The following is a 19,750-nucleotide window of genomic DNA, read 5'->3' as shown; positions in this document are numbered from 1 at the left end:
GACTCAGACTCTTATCCTTGGCTAAGAAACCAGCATTCTGAGTTGGGGTCCCTGCCCACAAGGTGACCCCAGAGGCCCACTTGCCCCTGCCTTCCCACACCACATCTGGAACCCGGAAGTGTGTTTCCAGGGCCCCGTCCATGAGTGGGGCCAGTCGTGGCGCCCGGACACAGCTGCCTCTTTACCCCCTGCTCTGTCAGCTTTCCTGGCTTTATTCTCAGCAACTGGGTCATCCTGTAGTTGTGGTCAATGCGTGTGTGTAGAAAAATAAACTTTGAATGTTGTCTGGTCTTTGTGGTCGAAGTGCCTGTCAGATGGGGCCAGAGCAATAGTACAGCGGGGGGAGGGCTTTTCCCTTGCAGGCGGCCAACCAGGTTTCTTCCCTGGCACCCCAGAGGGTCCCCCGAGCACTGCCAGGAGTGATCCCTGAGTGCAGAGTCAGGAGTCATCCCTGAGCACCACCAGGTGTGGCCCCCAAACGAAAACAAGGTGCCCATCACAGCAGTGCAGGGAATGGAGAGCCAGGTAGTGGGAATCCCGGCCCGCAGGAGCACCTCTGGGGACAGAGATGCAGGAGGAGGTGTGTCAGTGCTGCTATTTCTAGAACCTTCCACTTCTCCGGAACCCCGGGAGGAAGAGGTGGTGTCCTGTGCTCTGCATCCTGTGACCCGGAGTTCAGGTTAGGAGCTGCCTGGGGACCCTCGCATCCCCCCGCTGCTCCCCTGGCTGGGCTTGGAGAGGCCCAGGCTCTGTGCGGTCAGTGGTCAGCTTGCTGAGTTGGATGCTCCCCAAGCAGAGGTGGGCAGAGGCCTTCTCCCCGGCCCCGTGCCCTTCTTTCACCTGTGCCCATGTTCCTCCAGTCAGAAGCAGAAACTGGAGGAGGGAGAGCAGGCTTGAAGGTGAGTCATGACCTGACAAAGGGCTGAGTGTGTGTGTGTGTGTGTGTGTTAGCGCAGGTCTGAGTGTGTTAGTGTGTGTCTGAAGATATGTTAGTGTGTGTCTGAGTGTGTGTTAGTATATGTGTACATGGAGGTGTGTACATGAGTGTGAATGTGTTTGTGAATGTTTGTTTACAAGTGTGTATCTATTAGTGTATGTGTGATGTGTGTGGGTTTGAGGATGTGTGTGTTTATGCTTATGTGTGTGTGTCTGTGTATGTGTTAGTGCATGTGTGTGTGGGTACATGTATACGTGGAGGTATGTTAGTGTGTGTGAATGTGTTTGTGAATGTTTATGAGTCTGTGTGTGTGTTTGAGGATGTGTGCGTGTTTATGCTTTTCTCTCTCTCTCTCTTTCTCTCTCTCTCTGTCTCTCTCTCCAGTTCTCAAAGCCTGCTCCCAACCCACCCCTTCATCTGCTGGGCACTTATGTTTCCCTGGCGGCTGAGAGGCACCAAGTAGATTTGGCTCTTACATGGCTGTTACTCATTGCTTCCTTAGGAACAAATTAACTCATCTGAGAAGAAACTTTTGTTTCTTGTTATTTTTTTACGTTTTGGTTCTCTTTATGGTTTTCTGGTCCCAGGGGCATATCTCTGCCCTGATACCTGGCTCTGCGCTCAGGGGCGGGTCCTGGTATTGGTTCTGGGGTAGAGCCTGGCTGGGCTGTGTACAGACCCTTCCCTGCCTGCTACCTCCCCAGTCACCCTCACATACAGGGAAAATCCTCCCAGCGATTCTTGGAGCTGTCTCTGATGCAAGCGTCTCCTGTGCCTCACACCACACAGTGGTCATTTCTCATGGCTCCGGCCAGTCCGTTCTCTCCCTTCGGCTGGTGGAAATCAGCGCCCCACCCCTCCTCTGTCCCCAGAACCTTCCTCCTTTCAGTTTTGGAGCTGGCCCCAGCAGTGCCTGGGGATCATGTGATTCTGGGGGTCAAACCTGAGTTTGATCCCCAGCACCCCATATTGTCCCCTGAGCACCTCCAGGAATGACTCCTGAGTGCAGAGCCAGGAGTAAGCCCTGAGCATCGCCAGGTGTGACCTAAAACCCCTGTGGAGTGAGGTGGAGCAGGGGATGGACTTAAAAATCCTTCTTTTGGGAGGCCGGAGTGATAGTACAGCGGAGAGGGCATTTGCTTTGCTTGTGCTGTCCCGGGTTCGATCCCCGGCATCCCACGTGGTCCTCTGAGCACTGCCAGGAGTAATTCCTGAGTGCAGAACCAGGAGAAACCCCTGAGCACTGCCAGGTGTGACCCCAAAAAAAACAAAAAAAAAATCCTTCTTTGGGATAGCTCTGCAGCTGAAACATGTTCCAGTCCCCATGAGACCTCTGTGTCCCTCTGAGCCCGGGCACAGGACTGGACTTCTCCTGCCAGCCTCAGCCTCTGTGGGGAGGTTGTGAGGGTGCTGCTGGCACCTGCCTCTAAGCTCTCTGTCCGTGTCGCAGCAGCTGCCCTGGGGCTTCCTGCGTCCTTCCTCGCTGGAGACCGGGCCGTGCGGCCGGGCTGTGTGGGGTTCAGTTTGTGTCTGTGTCACTCTTGGCCTCTCTCAACCTTGCACGAGCCCCTCCTTGGGGCGCCGGAGATCTGTAGCTGCGGGGGACGGCCCCACGTTTCTGTGTGGCGGGAGAGTTTTCACGCGCCTCTCGGTGTGATGTGCACACAGCCTCCAGCCGGGGAGACCCCATCTGCCGCTCTGGTGCAGCCGCTGCCACCGTCCCTCCATGGGGAGCCGGCCCCCTTCGCAGCTCATGGTCTCCTCTCTAATTTATTAGCTGGGAAGGAGGGAAAATGAAATAACGGTGCCTCGAAGACAATGGCCGAGACAGCGGGGCCCAGCGCGGCCCGTCTCCCCCGCACGGCTCGGGAAAAAGGAGGGGTAGAAGGGTCTTCCAAAGCCAGCTCCCAGGAGGTGCCTCGGTCCGTGCCACGCCAGGACCAGTTCACGGGCGACTGAGGAGGGGAGAAGGCGACAGGCAAAGGTATGAGCCAGATTTTGATGCTGCCGGGCAGGAGATACTAGATCCCTCAGCCCTGGATGTGAGGGACTGGACCAGGTCTCCTCCCGGGCGCTGGGCCAGCCAGGGGAGGGCCAGGGCCTGGGACAGCTGCAGGGACTGTGTTAGTAAACAGGCTCTGCGTTCCCCTGCTCTTCACCCCCAGCCCCCCACTCTCCAGCATCCCTTTTTCTGCAGCCTGCACAATGCCGGCATTGTCCGGGGTGTGATTTGAATAAAGGATCGTGGGGCCTGTTCCCAGCATTGTCCAAGGGGCTGGGAAAAACCCCAGCGCAGGCAGGAGGAGCCGGGCAGACAGAGACAAATGCCTACATTAGCAACAAAGCTTTGTGCCTGCGCCCCAGACAAGGGTTCCCCTTGTTTTCGAGCCTCGGGTGCGGAGCCGCCACTGGCTGCCGCATGTCTCCTGATGTTAATTAGCTTTGCGTGCATGTCTGAGAGTGCCCCAGTGCGGTGTTTGCCGTCTAGGGAGGGACTGAGGGCGGCCGGGCCTACCTGGACAGCCCGCCGCCCCCTCCTGTGTTTTTCTCTCCCTGCCCTTTCTGGGGGTTGCGTGCTGCACCCTGGATGCCCCCCAGCCCAGCCCAGCCCAGCCCAGCCCAGCCCACGCACTCCCACGTGGCCCCTTTTGAAAGTTGGTTAGCCCCGACGACAGCGACAGCCAACGCGGGCGGGAGCTGTCCATCTGGCTGTCTGCGTCTCCCGACGCAGGGCCCCTGGGGACGGGCTGCAAGCAGCGGCCTGGCTGGGCTCCCTCTCCGGCCCAGCCAGATGGAGGGTCTGCTGATGGCATTAGGGCCGCCCCTGCTGGCAACCCCTCTGCCTGGCCTCGGCCTGGGTCTTGTTTAGGACTGACAGGACACTCCACCCCAGGAAGACATCTGGCCCCCCAAATGGAAAGGAGGCAGGGCGGCTGGGAGAGAGGGTGCAAGGCGTGTCTGCCGCTGGAATCTCAGTGTCCCCCTGACAGGCAGGGGAGGAGCTCTTGGCCGCCGTGGTGGACCCCAAGTAAGGGTCTGTGTATCCCGAGCAGATCAGGACCAGGGTCATGGACTGTTTGCAGCACAGAGGGGCCGGTGCCTGGTGTCCCTCCCCTGAAGCCCCTCACACTAACAGTGGGTCTCAGGATTCAGTATGTGTGTGGGGGGGTGTCTGACTCCCCCCAGCCCCCTGGGCCTCTCCCCTCCTCACTGCTGCTGTGCCAAAGCCTCTAGCATGGGCCAAGCGGCATGGTTTGTGCTTATGTTTGAAGCGGCAACTTGGGCTCAGAAATACGGGGGTCCAGAACCTTCCTTCCAGAACCTTCTTTCTCTGCCTGCTGCCCTTTCCTGCTCTCACCTACATTCTGGGATGTGTGGCCCTTGCTCTACCATCAGCCAAATGGCCGGAGAGACCCCAGGGACCTCCAAGGATTGGCCTCTGCTGGTAAGTGATTCCAAGCGTGTCTGAGCTCTCCCTCCAGCACCACCTTCTGCCCTTCACAGGGGTCCCCCGGCACCCCAACATGGGCCCCTTTGCATCCTGCACACTGCCCTGTCCTCTCTCTACCTGCCCCCCTGGCCCCGCCCCATCCACCTGTTCTCACTGCAGTTTTGGAGTGGAACGAATCGCCAAGTGTGAAGTGGAGGTGTGGGGGTGTAGGACCAGAAAATGGAGGCCAAAGGAGGAACCTGGTGGGGAACCGGGAGCGGCAGCCACCCCACCCTTGTGCTCCAATCTTGCTACCCCGGTGGAGCCCTGAGGGCTTCAAGGAGGAGACGGGGACCTGGTGGGGTCACCCCACTGGCGGAGCATTATCTCTCAAAGCCAAGGAAGGAACCATATTCCAAGAATGTCCCCATGGTGGGGCTGGAGCAATAGCACAGTGGGTAGGGTATTTGCCTTGCACGCGGCAGACTCAGGTTAGAATCCCAGCATCCCAGGACTAATTCCTGAGTGCAGAGCCAGGAAAAAAAGAGTGTCCCCATGGGTGGGGCTGGATGTCCTAGGGGAGTGTCCTGCTTGGCCAAGGGGCCCCTGTCCTTCATAAGGAAAGTTCCCAGGAATAGGTTCCCTAGGCTGGAGAGATAGCACAGCAGGGAGGGCTCTTGTCTTGCAGGCACAGACCTTGGTTCAATCCCCAGCACCCCATATGATCCCCTGTGTCCTGCCAGGAGTGACCCCTGAGTGCAGAGCCAGGAGTCAGCCCTGAGCACCGACAGGGAAATGAGAATGAGGGTACCTAGCCTTTGCCATGGTCTTACCCCTGCCCCCTCCTCTTCTGCTCCCTGAATCTTCTGATTTCCAGTCCCAGTGAGGAAGAATCTTCCAGAAGACAGGCAAGTCAGGATATAAGGACTGTCCTGGGGTGGGGCACAGTGACTGCTAACTTTCTCCCCCTAGAGAACTTACCGACATGGGGCATGGGGGTGGGAGGTGCAGGGGGGGCCTCAGGAGCTGGCTAGGGGCTGACAGGCAGAGGGATGCCTGCTGGGGTCTGGCCTTTCTAGGCGGCAGAACCCCAAGTGTCCTGGTGGGAGCAAGAGGCTCGGCCGACACCCCTGAGCCTTCATTCAGGGTCACTGCTGGACTCCAGCTCCTCAGGGTCAGGGTGGCGTGTCCAGAGTCCAGGACAGAAGGAGACTCTGAAGACAGAACCACAGATGGCCAGGGGCCCGGGCAGGGCGGAGGGACACTGGGCTGAAGTGGCTCGTGTTTCCTGACCCTCGTATCCTGGCCCAGGCCACCAGCCGCAGAGGGCAGTGAGCTGCAGACGCCCGCCTGGCCGCAGCTGTCCTGGGCTCACAGGCTCAGGCAGCCCTGCATCCTGGCTCTGCTCAGGGGGCTGCCTGGCTTCCTTGCACCCCTTGGTCAGGGAGGCCCATGAGGACAGGCCGAAGGCCTTGTGTCTAGGGACAGTAAGGTGCTCAGGACCACATGGCCGCTGGGCCAGAAGCTGGGGGCACCCTCCTGCTGGCCCCTTTGCTCCCCAATTTCCATCCGGTGGCCCTGCCTATTTCAGTGTTCATTCGTGGGCATCACCTCCAGGAACCCACCTCTTCCTACTCCCCCAGCCTTGGCTTAGCACCCCCAGCCAGGTGACTGTCCCCTCCCCTAGCCACAGGTTTAGGGTCTGTCCCTGTGCAACAGTGTCACCCGGAGTCCCCCCAGCCCCACCCCAAGCCCCCAAACCTCGGCTCTCCTCCTTCCTAAAACAATGTTAAGATGCCTTTCTCATAAGAAGGCGGTGAAGCCGTGTCCGGTGTGGCTATTACACCGGGCAGCTGGTCACACCTTGGACGGTCCCTCTTGGAGAGGCCTCTCCCCGGCCACTCCCAGGGGCCACCTCCTCCCAAGCCTCAGAGAGAGACACACCTGCTTCCACTTCTAGCACCGACTGGGTGAGGCTCACAGACTGCCTTCCGCCCAAAAGGCCAGACTCCTTTCACACACCGTTTCTCTTCTCTTCAGGTGGAAAGTGGACACGGGACAGTCTCCTTCCAGCTTCTCCAGAAGGGCCAGAGATGGGGGCCCACCCAGGCCTGGGAGCTGCTCTCCACCTCCTCCCCACACTCAAGATCCTGCAGGGAGAGAAAGTCCAACTGGGAGGAGGAAGGCTCAAGCTGACACATCTTAGAGCTGCACCACCCGCAGGGCCAGCATGGATGAGGAGACCTGGAGGGAAACCTCGGGGGCCAGCATGGAAGAGGAGGCCTGGAAAGAGCCACCTTCAGGCCCCGCTGCCCATCCTGTCCATCCAGGATCTGGCAGGAGACACTCTCCATGCCATCTGGGGTGGTAGGGCTTTGCCTGTGGCCTGTTGCCTGAGCCAGACCCCCGGGGCAGAGAACGACTCTTTGTCCCTCATGTTCCATGCCAGGGGCCTCAGGGCAGCAGCCCCAGTGAGGGCTCCAGCCTCTGAGGGGTTAACCACTCCCTGTCCCCAGCTGCCCTGTCCTGCTCCGTCCTCCCTCCCCCGGTTCCCAGCAGGCCGGGCCTGAGCTGTTGCCAGGGCAGTGGCAGGCAGACAGGAGCTATGCAAGGCAAGGCCTGTCAGAGGGAGACGGCCCAGCCCATGCAGCTGGGCCCAGACACGGCCGAGAAAGGAGCCAGCCAGACGGTGAGGTTCAAGGGCAGACTCACTATTCATGAGTCGGGGGTGTTGAGGGAGGGGCTTACCAGCCTGGGGCACATTCCTGGGTGCCTCTGGGAGGCCTTCACACCCTCTTCCTCTGCCTGCCCACCCCACTCCCATTTCTAAAGACCCCTGAAGAAATGCCCCCCCACACCCAGGGTATAGGGCAGGGCAGAGAAGGTGGCTATGGGGGAGAATGTTTCAGAGACCCCCAACACGCTGCGGGCTGCCTCCCTGCTGTGATGTGAATCTGGGCACCTCTGGGTCACCAGAGCCCCTTCGCCCCCTCTCAGCAGGCTCCTCTGCTGCCTCCCAACCCAGCTCCACGCAGCCTTGGGCCTCCCTGCAAGGGGCCGGAGTGATAGGACAGCAGGTAGGGCACTTGACTTGAATGAGGATGACCCAGGTTCGATTCCTGGCATCCCATAGGGTCCCCTGAGCCTGCCAGGAATGACCCCTGAGCACAGAGCCAGGAGTAACCTTCGAGTACAGCAGGGCATGGCCAATAAACAAACAGAGAGTCTGGGGGAGGGGAATGGGCCAAGGCTTTGCTGGCTGAGTTTCTACCTGTTTAGAGCAGTGCCCCTTGCAGTGCCCCTTGGCATTGCTGATCTCTCTGCAGAGATCCCCTGACCCCTGTGCTCTGTGGCCCGAGGTGGCTGCCTTTCTGCCAAGGGCACCAGAGGAATCGTGTCCTGACCACAGCCAGGAGCATCAACACCGCCTCCCCTGCAATCCCGCCAACTCCCTAGAGTAGCTGGGTGCTCCCCAGGGATGTCGGAGCAGAGGGGCGCTGTCCAGCTGGAGGGGACAAGGTCCTGCCCAGCTCTGAGAGTGTGTGTGCGGGAGATGGAGCCCTCTGAGGCACCTGAGGGCTGAGCTGCAGCGATGGTCGCCCCAAAACCCTCACCAGGGGATACACTCCGAAGGACCACATGGGGCAGAGGGGCACAGTGACCTCGCAGGAGCTAATAGGTTGCAGGGGCCACTGCACACCTAGTTACACCAAGGACACCGAGACCCAGAAAAAAATGAAGTCACACGGCTTGTATTGGAACAGAGATTCAAAACTGACTGCCTTTGCCTCAGAAGTCTGTCCTGCCAACCCTGGCTGCTCTGGGCAGGGCTGCAGGACAGGCTGCAACCCCACCTCAACAGCCCCCCAGACCTTCGGATACTTTCCCTGGTCACCCCAAATCATCCCGGGCTGGGGAGTGGAGACAGACAGGGCTTCCTGCTGCTGGCTGGGGTGGAGGGTGTCTGGTTAATATCACATTTACCCCAGTGTGGACCTGACCCAGGAGGGTCATCCAATGCACTTTCCCATGTGGTGGCCCGGCAGCAAAGATGAAGCCTCGCTGATGAAACGCCCACATGGTGGTGGTAGGCGTGTATTGGGAGGAAAGCTGGGTTCAGACGGGGCTCCCCACGGTGCAGATGGAGCACACCTGGGAGAGAAGCTTCTTCTCCCAAGACTCCCCACCTCTCACTTCTACGCATCACAAATAAAGTTTCTTCACCAACGCATCAGTGTCTTGGGACCATTTTTCTGGGAGAACAGGAATGGACAGTTCTTGGTGTGTGGGGGGCGTGGGGCCATGTGGTGTGGATGGACAGGGTGGGCCAAGGGCACTTTTTCTGCCAGGCTCGGGTGCAGGCCTGCCAGTATGGCCCCCGGAGGAGGTCCCTAGGGTCAAGATGAAGACAACCAGCTGGCCTAGTGCCACTCCTTGGGTGTCTTGCTTGCAGGTGAGAGCTCGGGAGGTTCTGGACTGTGGGACACACCCTCCAGGGTCCCCCTTAAAACTCGATTGGTATCTTTTCGTTAAATTCTAACAGTAAGGGGATGAAGCTATAGGACAACAGGGAGGGCATTTGTCTTGCACACAGCCAACCCGGGTTTGATCCCTGGCATCCCATGTGGTCCCCGAGACTGCCAGAAGTGATTCCTGAGTGCAGAGTCAGGAAGAACCCCTGAGCATTGCTGGGTATGACCCAAATACCAAGAAGAAAAAAAAATGTTCAGACTGATTCCCCCCAACATTTTATTGGGTTTTGTTTATTTATGGCTTTTGGGGTCACACCCAATAATGCTCAGGTGTTGTTCCTGGCTCTGCCCTCAGGAATTATTCCTGGTGTTGCTCAGAGGACCATGTGGGATGCTGGGGATTGAACCCAAATCGACCTCGAGCAAGGCAGGCAAATGCCTTCAACACTGTACTATTGCCCTGGGCCCCCAAACCTAACGTGTTGTTGTTTTGGGGGCCATGCCCCATAGTGCTCAGGGCTTTCTCCTAGCTCTGAGCTCAGGATCACTCCTGGTGGGGCTGGTGGGGGCTGGGGAGGGGAGGGGAGGAACGTCCCCTGACAAGGCTTTCACGTCTGTGCTAAACCACCGCCCGTTCATTCCCGTGAGGCCCTTCGGCGGCAGATGCTAACAATCAACGCTTTCTCGTGCCAGACACTATTCTGAGTGCTGATTCGTGCCCTAAATCGTGATTTAATTCCCGGCCATGCATCTCTCGGCAAACTCCTTGGTTGGCTGCTTTATTCCTAAACAGCGGCTGGTGTCCTGCAGCCAGGGGCCATACTGGGCCACAGGCAAGGCAGCTCCCGAGGCCAGCAGGCGGCGCTGCCTGGGCTGCCTGGGTCCTCCTGCCCGCGCGACCCTGGGCGCTCCAGGGTGGGGCCCCGCGACGGGGGGGCGGGGGGGGGGAGGAGCGAGGGACCCCGCGCGGGAGGGAGAGGGCCGGGGGAGGGCGCATGCTGGCACAAAGAGCTTTTTATTCAAATTTGTTTAGAGTTTCTCGAATTTGCATGAAAAATGTGTGAGAAAAGCGAGCTCCGGTGACCTCACCCACACCTGCCATTAATGTTCAATTAGCGGCTGAAAAGCGGCGGCCGCGGCGACGTGCGGAGAATTCGGCCGAACGGAGCAGCTAGGGCTGGGGCGGGAGCGACTGGGGGTCGCAGGGCCCCCTGGTCGCGCCTCCAGCCCGCGGTGGCGTCTGTACCCGGATCCTGGGGGCTCGCGGGGACTCTGGAACCCTAGGACTGGACTCGCCGTTGTCCCGGACACCCGGGGCTGACGCGTGGGCTCCGTCGGGGCGCAGAAGGGGACCAAGGCGCACGCAAGGCGCGTCCTGGTTCGCAAGGATTTCCCCGCCACCTTCCGGACAAAGTCTCAAGTACAAGTTCAAGTTCAAGGCCAGGCCCGTTGGGGAGGGCTTGGGAGGGGGCTGAGCCGACCCGGGTTAGCCTTTGTTCCTGCCGAGAATCATTTCAGGTCCCCTTCCCGGTTGCGCCCTGCAGACGCCCCGCGGGAGCGACTCACCCTCCCGCCGGCCCGGCGCCGCCTGTGCCCTGGTCCCCCACGCCCCCACTCGGGGGCCACTGAAGGGTCTGGGGCTCCAGGAGGGTGGGGGAGGCGCGGTTGAAGCCCGTGGGAGCCGCCCTGGTCCCGCAGTTTCCGCGGCAAATCGAGCTTGGCCGGACGGATTCGAGCAAGGAGGTAGGAACTGGGGGCGGAGGGGGGGGGGCGTTCGCCTGCACCCCCTTGCGCCACGCCCCCCGCCCCGACTAGGTGACCCCGAGGATCGGGCGGCGGTGGGCGGGCTGCAGGCGGCTACAAGGCTGGGAGACCCCGCTGAGCCTGGGGGCGGGGGGGGGGGGCGCTCTGGTTCCAGGCTCTGCGGGTGCCCCTTCTGGGTAGGGGCGCACAGAGTTAGGCGCCCTCGGAGCGCGGACTGGTATTGGCTGGGCCTTTCCCAACTCCTCCATCTGTCGCAGGAAGCCTCGGTCTCCACTTGGCGCCCCACAGCTGGGGGCTCGGGCTGGAGGAGCCATCCCCCTCCCCCAGTTAGAACTTCGCTTGCCTTCTGGAGAGGCGGGGGTCCTGTGTAGGGGGAGGCAGCCTCAAGTATAAGAGAAGAGCGAAGAACCAAGAATGGAAGCTCCCTCTCCCCATCTCTCCCAGCTCAGTCACCTAAATTAAGGAACTGGGTCAGAGTCTGGTGAAGGAGTGAGCGGAGGAGAGGGGATGCTTCGCAGCCGAGGTTCCTGCTGGCGCTCCCCGGGACTCAGCAGGCACAAACATCCCCAACGCCGCTGCTTTGCAGGAAGGAGCTCGAGTCTGGGCTCCCGAGGAGTACAGCTTTGTCCCCCACCTCCACTGCTCCTTTCAGGGCCACACCCCGATCTATCGAACAAAGTGCCTGCCATTCCCACAGCTCCGGGGTGAGCTGTCTGATGCAGCTAAAGTCAATTTGAGGGAGCTGGAGCGATAGCACAGCGGGTAGGGCGTTTGCCTTGCACCCGGCCAACTGGGGTTCGATTCCCAGCATCCCATTCGGTCCCCCAAGCACCGCCAGGAGTAATTCCTGAGTGCAGAGCCAGGAGTAACCCCTGTGCTTCGTCAGGTGTGACCCAAAAAGGAAAAAAAAAATGTCAATTTGAATTAGAACTGGCCAATTGAAAAGACAATTGAGGACAGACCCCTTCAAAAACATTCTTTCCCCCCGTATTTCTTGGCTCTCCCTGAGTTTCTCTACTTGGTCTTGGGATCTCCCAGAGTGGCACGGTGGTCTCCTCCTGCAGAAGGTCCACCCGGCTTTCCCCACCTCTCCTCCTCACCACCTTTATCTGGCTGCCCAGCAAAACAATCAATAAACTCGTTGCTGGAGGGATTCACTGGAAAAAGACAAACAGACACAAGAATTTAAAATGCCGGGAGCTGCAGATGGCTCCTGTTTCGGTGTGTGTTTTTGTTTGTTTGTTTTTTCAATGTTGGTTTAAGCGGAGCTCTCGGCCCCCACCCTTGCCCCTCCTGGGGGCCTCTCCCCTTCTTCTCACTTCCGGGGGAGAGCAGGGTCCAGCCAATAAAGGTGGATCACAAAAATCTGTTTCAAGGGGCTATAATAAATTGTAAGCAAATTGTTTTATAACTCACGGGAGATAGCATCCCCGCCCTCTGTTAAGTGATCTTAGCGGAGAGTGGCTACTCCTGGGAGAACCAGCAGCATCCAGCTGCCTGGATGGGGCTGAGGTCACAGCCCCGGCACCCCAAGCTTAGCTGAGCCCTCTTGCCAGGCCTCCATGGGCCACCAAGGAACTGACAATCAATAGATCCTGCGACCTCCCTCCTGTGTGCCTCCCTCTGCAGGCCCTCAGGTCCGTCGCTGACGTGGCAGAGGAGTTCGGGAAGCCATTCGCGTCTTTCTAAAATGGAAAAAGTCAGAAGCTTGGAGTTTCTTTCTTTTTCTTTTTCAATTTGAAGAAACGGCTCTCTGTCATTCTTCCTCTTCGGAAACCTTGTGGGCTGTAGTCTGCTCCCCCAGACCCATTTGTCTCCCCTGGAGTCAGGGGAACCCGTGGGGTGGGACTCTGCAGAGTTGGGTGCAAACATAGATTTCAGGAGACTGAAAAGGTGCTCAATTATTCTTGAATTTTGGGGTGCATTTAGGCCTCCCATCTCCAGGGGATGGACCATGGTACGGGTCACCCAGGAGGAGATTGAGAAGACAGTTCTGGTAAATTATCTTCTGGCACAGCTGGAGGGGCTTTGAACTTGAGTAGACCCAGCGGGCTTCAAACACTACCAAGAGGTTTTATTCAGTCACAGAGTGGGTCCCGTGCCCACACCCCTTATTCCCCAGGGCTAGAGGCTTTTTCTTTTGTTTTGATAATCCCAGAGGCAGGAGGAGGTCTGGTGTGCCAGCAGCCCTGCCCTGATTCTCTCTTGCCACCTCATTTTTTTTTTTTTTTTTTTTTTTTTTTTTGCTTTTTGGGTCACACCTGGCGATGCACAGGGGTTACTCCTGGCTCTGCACTCAGGAATTACCCCTGGCCGTGCTCAGGGGACCATATGGGATGCTGGGATTTGAACCCGGGTCGGCCGCGTGCAAGGCAAACGCCCTACCCGCTGTGCTATCTCTCCAGCCCCTCATTTTTTTTTTTTTTGCCAGCCCTTAGTCCTCTCTGTCTATAAAATGGGCTCAAAAATCAGTCCCTGGGGTGTACGGTGAGGCTGAGAGGCCAGCTTGGCCCCAGAGTCTGGGTGGTGTGAATCCCTCCCAGTCATCGTGGCTTTAACCACAGTCACATCCAGGACAGCATTACCATTACCAGCATCACACATCCAAGGAATGATGCTCCCTCCCCGCTCCCCAAATAGGGGGAAAGATGATATAAATCGAAACTTAAATCACACAGGAGGGGCGGGTTCTGGGCACGGGAGAAAGCAGCTTGAGTCTCTTGGTGGGTGACTACTGCCCCTCCGCTGGGGCCCTGGGAGCTCTGGAGGGGATGGATCCAGCCCACATCCCAGATGGGGCTGTCTGGGAGGAAGTGCAGCAGCTTGGGGTTCCATGTGCTGAGATGACAGAAGAAGGGGACTATGGAGAATGGAGAGTCAGGGGCAGAGACAGAAAAGTTCAGTGTGTCTTTTGGGGTGCCACACCCGGCAGTGCTCAGGACTTACTCAAGAGCCACTCCAGGAGATGCTCCGGGTACCCTGTGCGTGCTGGTGCTGTAGTTTGAGCCACAGGGCAAGTGCCTTCCCCCACACGCTAGCTCTCAAGCCCCAGGTGGGTCCTTTTTTAAAACAAAACAAAACAAAGCCAGAGGAGTTCGTAGGGGGCTTCTGTGGGTCTCTGCAGAACTACCCAGCGGGTCTGTCTTGGAGCAGGGACCCCAGGAGGAAGCATGCAGCCCTCCCCCACCCCCTCTTGCAGCCTAGGAGGTGTTTTCAGGGGTGCGATGAGGCGTGAGAGAAGGAGTATGTGGGGCTGAGTCCTCATCTTTGCACAGGAGACCAGACAGTCTCAGGACACCCTCAGTCCCCTCGACTACCAGGAGGTACATGTGGGCACTCCATTCCTGGGAACCCGAGGATGGACACCAAGAGTGACTCATGACCTAAGACTCATGACTTATCACTAAGATTGTATTCCGAGGCTTCAGGGACCAGAAATGGGGGCAGAGAGAGGGATGGAGTGGCTTAGGACCACAGTGGTAGGAAAGATCTGAGAGACATTTGAACCCAGGTAAGCAAACTCCACTACCCAGATCACAGAGATATGTGCTCAGCAGTCCCCCGGAAACTGGAAGCTTCCTTGCTTTCTCGCACTTTCTGGAACCCTCTCTCCCTCTGTCTCAATGTCTGTCTCTCTCTGTCTCTCTGTCTCTCTCTCTCCCTCCCCAACCCTACTCCCTTCTGGGCAATTGATGAGGAAATGGGCAACAGGAAGGGACATGGTGGGGTGGTCGGTCATTGTCCAAATGATTTTGTCCCTTGGCCTCAGTGGGTCTGCGCTTGCAGCCAGGCTGTAGGCCACGGTATCGGGGCACTTCCCTTCCTGGAGGGGGTCCTAAGTGGATCAAAATTCCCTCAGTCCTCCCTGAGAATCAAGGAGCTGGGCTTCTTCTGAGTGACCCCAAGTTCCACAGCCTCGAACACCTCTTTGTACTGGCCCCCCATTGCTGCATGAACCCCAGGAGGAAGTCGGGGTTGGGGGAAGACCCCACTGCCAGAGATAAAGGCCAGCCCCCTGGGGCTTTCCCTGCGGGTTGGGTTAGTGCGTGTGTCAAAGATTCCGGCAGCCTTGGAAAAGTAGCTTGGGTTCTGTAGCAGTGGACAAGGGCTGAGCAGCTGGGGTGGTGTGGGGGCTCAGAGGATCACAGCCACCCCTCAACCCTTTCCAGGACTCCTAGGTAGAGAGGGCCAGCAGTGCAGTGGGCAGTGCGGCTCAGAGCAGAAGCTTTGCTTCCCGGAGCTTTCTTCCCTAAAATACAAACACTTTTCCTTCTCAGTCCCTTTCTTTATTGGGGTGGGGTGCACCCTATTGTGCTCAGGGCTTACTCCTGGCTCTGTACTGGAGGGGGTGGGGGATCACTCCTGGTGGAGCTGGCATGGCCACCTTCAAGGCAAGGGCAATAACCCCTGTAATCTCCTTCTGGCCCCACAACGGGCTTTCTTAGAAGTTTTTCTCTGGAGGAGGCTCCCCTGAGATTGTAGGGTTAGAGGTGACCCCTGCATACACACACACCCCCCCAAGTATTTTTTATTCCATGTTTCTGGCGGATGTGAGAGATTTGGGGTGTGAAATGGGGAACTAGCCGTGTCTTTAGAATCCTCCCTTCTTCCATTCTGTCTTTCACCTAAACTTGATGCTCCCTGCTGCAGCTCGGGGTACAGAGACCTCTGGGGCTGCATCCCTCAACCTCCGCTGGGGAACACTTGCCTGGGAACAGGCGCCCGTGAGGTTCTCTGCAGCGCAAGCGGGAGCTAGGATAGAGGTTACAATCCCGCGGCACGCCTCACCCAAACCCTAAAATGCTGCACAGTGTCTGGTTCCTGGTCCCACACCAGCAAATGGTGTCGCCTCTCTCTACCCTCAAGGCTGCCGGTGAGCCTTCCTGCTCTGGTCTCTGGGTTAACATTTTCAGGGTCCACACTCCCTGAAACCAGGCTTGTCTCAACCTGCGATTTCTTCTTATCCCCAAGAAAACGTGGAATGACCCAGAATATATACACCGTTTGGGCCCTCCGCCTCTGAGTAGAGCATTCTCCAAAATTTTGCTTTCGGGGAGAAAGGGAAGGCTGTTCGCTGAAAACGCGATTTCTCCTCTCCGATTCTGCTTTCTGGAGAGAAACATTCTGCTTCCCCCACTAATTTTTATTTTTTTTTTTTACACAAAGGGGATAACCCAGGCAGGCTCGAGGTTCTGATCGCGCCGCCGGACCTTGATGGGGAGGCCGCGAAGGGCGTATCAGACGCGGTTGCCGGGACGCCCCCCGGAGCACGGGGCCTGGCGCCAGCTGCGCGCGCTCTGTGCGCCTCGGCCGCGCGTCTTGGGCAAAAACGGGGGGCGAGGAGGGGGCTCGGAAGGATTCCGGAGCCACACGGAGGGTGAGAAGGGGGTTGTCCCACGGCCTTGGCGCCAGGAAGCCGTGGAAAGAGACAGCCCCCAATTTTCTCCCCTGCAGTCGAAACAAAACCCGAGCGAGCCCGAGGTTATCAGCGCGGCCAGAGGTGGCGCCTCGGCGGCGGGGACGGGCCCGACTGAGTCCGCCCTCGCCGTGGACTTAGCGGGTGTCCTCGGGCACGCCAACGCCACCCCGAGGGCCGTTAGAGGCGGGACTCTGGCCGTGGCCCGGGTTCCCGTCGCGCCCCTCCCCAGCGCTGCGGGCTTTGTGCGCCACGGGCCGCGCCGCGCAGCACCTGCCCCCGCTCTAAGTACCCTGGCGAGGACTCATAATCGCCATCTCCAGCGTACCGGCCCCTTTTATCAGCTACTTAGCGCTCATTATGAAGGAGAAATTGGCCCTTTTCTCCAAGTGTCTCTCCTCAACCCATCTGCAGAACCCCGGCGACAGGAAACACCCTCACCCCCCCACTACCACCACCCGTTTTTACACACACACACACACACTCTCTCTCTCTCTCTCTCTCTCTCTCTCTCTCTCTCTCTCTCTCTCTCTCTCTCTCTCTCGCGACCGGAGACTCCTCCAGGCTTAGATAAACTCGCTTTTCTTCCGGTAAGTGCGTGATTGAACCTCCACAATAGAGTGAGGGTTCTGGGTCAATAGGCATTGATGGGAGGATCGGGCACGCCCGGCGGAATGCAGGGTCTCTGCAGAGCTCCCGAGGCCACGAGTCTCCCAGCAAGCACCCACCAACACTGGGGAGGATGGAAAACGGGGTCCAAGTTCCCCCTTGCCCCCCCACCCCAAGTGGAGGAGCCTCCAGCGTCAGGCTCCCGCGGCGCCGGCCTTTCCTCTCCTCTCCACCTGGTCTTGACCCAAAGTGTTCTCTGGCAGGGCGGGACCGGGATCTACATGGATCCATTTCAGCCCCTTTAGTCTATGCAAAAGGAAGTGATTTTTCTGGTCCCCGTGGGGCTTATGTTGGACCTCTGTGAACTCGGCTAAGGGTTCTGAGCCAAGAACTCAAAGCATGGGGGTCCCACCCAGGATATGTGAGCATTTATGAGTGTTGGCAGCTGAGGCTCTCCAGCCAGTTTGTCTCCTTCCTAGTGCAGGGAGGAGGCAGGGAGGAGGCAGGAAAGGGTTCTGTCCTTGGGGTGAATGCCCCTGGCCTCCTCAGCTTCTGGACCTGCAGCTCTGAAACTCTGGGCTCCGTGGGGGTGGGGCTGGGGTCTGCCCAGAGGATGATTCTGGCGGCTTGACTTGGCTTTGTCTTCTGTGTCCTGGGCGGTCCCAGACTCGCTGCCCAGTCCTTGCATGATGGGGCTCCGAATTCTGGGGTGTCTGGAAAAATCATTGCAGTTTGCTGTTTGTTAGGTGAATGCAGGCAATCTTTGAAAATCTACTCTTGCTTCTGTTGGGGGGGGTCCTGTCACCTGCCAGGAGGGGTCCCCGCAGTGGCAGGAAGGTTTACAAGGTCTGGGGCCCACCCCCTCTCCCCCATTCCGCAGCACCAGGCTCTTGGAGAACTTTTGCCTCCCTGGCATCACCATTGAGCCCAATAAAAAAAGCCCAGCCTCACTGGAATTTACCCAAACAAAGATGCTCATTTTTGTGGAATAGCCCAGAAAAAAAAATAAAAAGGCTTTCCTCTGTTTATGATTAGAGGGGGGTCATGGGTGTGCCGGTATCCAGCCCAGCCCGGCAGGTTTTCCCCTGTTAAGAGCTCCACATGCCCTCCTGGCCTTCTGATTACATGCAGCCTCCACAGAGTGGACCCTGCACCCCTTCACTGTCTCCCAGAGAACCCCGCGCACTCCTCCTGGTTGCGCCTCTTCGCCACTCAGGCACCAGAGGACACTGAGCCTTGCTCCAGGTTGATGTTAAATTCACTAATTCCGGAGAACATTCTGGGACAGGAATTATGGCCTGCCTCATGTGTGTGGTATAACCTGCGCGTTTCTGCAGGAATTTCTGAATTCAGAGGCAGCTGGCTCCTGAGAAGGGCTGGGGAATGGGGAGGGAGAGGACTCGTCCCCAGCAGAGGGACAGGCCACTGACTCACAAAATTTCCTTGGATCCTCTGCCGGTGCCAGGCAGTGGAATCAGCACAAGATGGGGCAGGGCAGCTGAGGGGTGGGGAAGGGGAAATGGGGCTCCCCTCCTGGGGCTCAGCGGGAGACCTGGGGGTGGGCATTGGAAAACCCAGTTGTGCTGGGGGCCCACAGAGGAGTTGGGAAGAGCTCAGCGCTGGTGTCCAGTGGGATTCAGTGTGGCCCCCCACCTGCACCCATGCAGCCTTCGAGAGGGGGCCTGGAAATCCAGCTCTGAGCCCCTGCCTGACCCACATCTGGGGGACTCTCCATCCCCCCTCCCCCCCCTCCAGCAACCAGCCAGAGCAGCCAAGGGTGGAGTCTGGGGGGTAGCAAGGTTCCTGCCCCTTCCCTTGCTCTCTCTGGCTGCCCAGAACCTTCCTCCCTTGGCGGGGATGGAAAAGCTGCGGCCAGTGGGCTCTGGGGGCCTGGGGCCCTCCTAAAGTGACCCTGACTCATGCTGGCTCTCCGCAGGGGCCCAAGCCAGCTGCCCCAACCCACCTCTGCCCTCTCTTCTCACACTCTTGGTTCCAGTCAGGCCAGCGTTCTGGGTTCTCCCCAAGGTGGGGTGGGGAGAGGGCGTCACTCTCCTCTAGTCCCCTCTGAGGGTCCCTCGCATGACTTCTCTGATCAGTTCCACATGTGCCTGTCCCGCAGCAGAATCCAAATCCACTGGCCCCTGTGGAGAGATACTCCTTCTGGGCGCAGGGGCCAGAATCCAACCAAAGCTCCTTTTTCCAAGCTGGCCGTGGACAGAGCCTCCAAGCCCCCCACCCCGGGAGTGGGAGAGAGCCAACCGCCCCAGGTTTAAAATGGGGTAGAGGGGCTGGAGCGATAGCACAGTGGGTAGGGCATTTGCCTTGCACACAGCCGACCCGGGTTCAATTCCCAGCATCCCATATGGTCCCCTGAACACTGCTAGGAGTAATTCCTGAGTGTAGAGCCAGGAGTAACCCCTGTGCATTGTTGGGTGTGACCCAAAAAGCAAAAAATAAATAAATAAAATAAAATAAAATGAGGGAGAGCAGCAGCGGGGGAGTGTTGGGCAGCAGTGGAGGGGGGTGCCCACCCTGCCTGATTTCTCCAATGGACTTGGGGGGAGGTCCAGATCAGTTCATCCAAACACCTCCTTTTGATAGAGGGAAACAGTGGTCCAGGCACACGTGTGCGTTCAGGTCTGGGATGCTACAGAATGCAGGGTGTAGGGGGAGGGTGTCTGTGTGTATCTGTCCCAAAGGGTGCAGTCCGCCAGGATAAGGCAGAACTATAGCGGTGCCCCTGGGTGTATGCTTGGCCAGGGGTATGTGTTAGTGAACCCTGGTTTACACTGGCACCACCTCTAGGCTCTAGATTCTGCCTCCATGCCCCAGGACTCTGCCTTTGCTCCCCATAAAGAAACAGGGGCCAGAAGGCAGAGGACACAGGCTTTGGCGGCGGGGGGGGGGGGGGGCACATGCCCCACAGGCATCAGAGCAATAAGGTAGCACTTCTGGCTGGGATGGTGAATGGAGGAGGAGGGGGTGAGGAGAAGAGGGGGACAAGGAGGAGGATTAGGGCAAATTCATTTCTATTTCCCAGCCTGCTAAACCTGCAGAAAGTCCTGCATGAGAACAGACGGGCGTGGTGGGTTGGGGGCACTCACACGCCCCTCCCAACCGCT

The 19,750-nt window shown here is 58.5% G+C and overlaps 1 long non-coding RNA gene across 1 annotated transcript in view; it reads left to right on the top strand.

Moving 5' to 3' along the window:
- Window positions 1–10,100: 10,100 nt before the first annotated feature.
- The window catches only part of LOC129405501 (uncharacterized), a 26,638-nt gene continuing 16,988 nt past the window's right edge, over window positions 10,101–19,750 (top strand). Inside the window, exon 1 of the long non-coding RNA XR_008630616.1 lies at window positions 10,101–10,582. This is a non-coding gene — a long non-coding RNA (uncharacterized LOC129405501). The remainder of the gene's footprint in view (window positions 10,583–19,750) is intronic.

The sequence above is a fragment of the Sorex araneus genome, chromosome 6 (genome assembly GCF_027595985.1).
Source record: "Sorex araneus isolate mSorAra2 chromosome 6, mSorAra2.pri, whole genome shotgun sequence".
Classification (NCBI taxonomy): Eukaryota; Metazoa; Chordata; class Mammalia; order Eulipotyphla; family Soricidae; genus Sorex; species Sorex araneus.
This window is presented reverse-complemented; position numbering and strand designations above follow the sequence as displayed.